This window comes from Elephantulus edwardii, unplaced genomic scaffold, assembly GCF_000299155.1.
Source record: "Elephantulus edwardii isolate Elephantulus edwardi_28Jun2011 unplaced genomic scaffold, EleEdw1.0 scaffold00023, whole genome shotgun sequence".
In the NCBI taxonomy this organism is placed as follows: Eukaryota; Metazoa; Chordata; class Mammalia; order Macroscelidea; family Macroscelididae; genus Elephantulus; species Elephantulus edwardii.
In genome coordinates, this window is record NW_006399773.1 from 14,043,781 (window position 1) to 14,046,132 (window position 2,352).

The window sequence follows — 2,352 nt, forward strand, 5'->3', positions numbered from 1 at the left end:
CAACAACAATAGTCCCTCTTTATAGCATGCCTAAACTACCTGAGATAAAGTTTCATCGTCCTTGCCTCTAAGTAGCATCTTGGTTTCTTTCTCCAAGACATTATTTGTTTGTTCTTTTGACAGTCTATTCAGTAATTTTCTCCAACACCACAGCCCAAAGCCATCAATTCTTCTCTTTCTTCCTTATTCCTTGTTCAGCTCTCAGATGCCTAGCAAGTGACTGAAAAGACATTGGCATGATCCAGGTACACGTTGGTCTCCTGCCATTTTTCTCCTTGGAATTTTGGTAAGGTCCTTGATAGCAGATTTTCTTAATTTGATACATTTTTTAAAACAATTATTTATTCACTACTGGTACCAAAGGTGTTGATTCTGGATCCATGTAAGATGAAATCATTGAGAAGTTAATACTTTCTCCATCTATCATGGTGTTTTCTATTGGCCTAGGATGAGAATTTTTGTTTTCTTGATGTTGAGATGTCATTCATAATGAAGACTGTAGTCTTTGAGCTTCTTCATAAACTGTTTTGGCTATCTTCATTTTCAGTGAGTAAAGTTGTATCATGTGCATAATAATTCAGGTTGTTGATGACACTTCATACAGTTCTGATGCTGTATTCTTCTTAAAGTCCTGTTTCCTGAATGATTTGAGCAGATTGAATAGGATATAGAAAAAGGATAAAACCTTGTACAACTTTCTTGACTTTAAACCATGCATTGTTCCCATGAAACGTTTTGTTTTAGGTTTAGGTTTTGGAAGAGCACAATTAAGTCTGGAATTTCCATAGTTTCCAATGTTATCCATAAGTTGTTGTGATCCACATAGTCAATTTCCTTTACACTTAACTCTGATAGTTTCTGTTTCAGCCAAATGAGCTGTAGAAGGACATCAAAACTCTTATTCGTGAATAAAGCAAGAGATTATTACAAGACAAATGAGAAAAAGAAAAAAAAAAAAAGACCAAAATGGATGACAGAAGAGACTGTGAGCATTGCAATAGAACACTGAGAAGCCAAAACAAAAGGAAAAAATGCCAAAGTAAAAGAGATGGAAAGAAGATTCCAAAAGGCAACTTGGGAAGGCAAAACCAAGTATTAGAACAAAATGTACAAAAAGTGGAGTAAAAAACATAAAAAGGGAAAAACTCACTTAACATTTCTCAAGCTGAAAGAACTGAAGAAGAAATTCAAGCCTTGATTTACAATAATGAAGGATGCTATGGGAAAACATTTGAATGTTCGAGGAAGCATCAAATGACGATCAGATAACACAGTCATTGTACTGAAAAGTATTTGCTGACATAGCATTATTTTAGGAAAGAACATATGACCAAGAACCAGTGGTGATGAAGGAAAAGTTAAAGCTGCACTGAAGGCAGTGGCAAAAAGTAAGTCCTCAGGGATTGAAGAGATATCAGTTGAAAATAGATTACATTCTAACAAATATTTATCAATAAAATTCTACAATACAAACTTCTACAAAGCTCTAGAATGGAGGAATCACAAGATCATTTTGTTTAAAAATCGGTTGAAAAAGAAATCTAATTCAAGTACCCCCAGAGAGAAGTTTGTTCTATGCAGAGACGTAAACTACAAGTTATAGTAACCTATGAAAAACATATCTAATACGTGCTGTATCCTGTGCTTTTACCACAATCGTTCCCATGCTCAAACCCATTGTTTTAGTCATCGTGCCAATTGCCAGAATAATGTTTCTTTCCAAGGAATGGCCCCTCCTGACAAAATTTGTGAGATGAAGTTTCACTACTCTTGCTGCTAACAAGATTTGTTGTTCTTCCTCTATTATTTCTTTGTAGTCCATCAGGAGAGGTCCATATATATAGTTGGCACTTACAATTTTTTAAAATATTTGCAATAAATAAATCATTGTATAAAACTCTATCATTTGATCTTTAGCTTCATTTCTGTCATTAAGGTCTTAATTTCTAATTTTTGTATTTTATTCATCAATTATTAGTAATACATATTTATTGCATGTTAAATTGATTCCAGACTCGAATATTTTGTAGAAATTATCAATTTCTTCATATTTAGTAGTTGGTACATATATTTAAATAGTAGTTATCTTAATAGATTTTCCTTATATAAGCATGGATAGATCATCCACCAATCCTAACGCCACGCTTCTTCTCATAGAGCCCAGCCTCACGGATAGTCTGCTCTGCATACAGGTTTTAAAGGTATGGAGATAGGACACATCCCTGGCGTACACCCTTCCCAATTTTGAACCATGCAGTGTTGCCCTGCTCTGTTCTGATGACTGCCTCTTGGTCCAAGTATAGGTTTTGCATTAGCACGATTAAATGTTCTGGGATTCCCATTCTTCTCAGA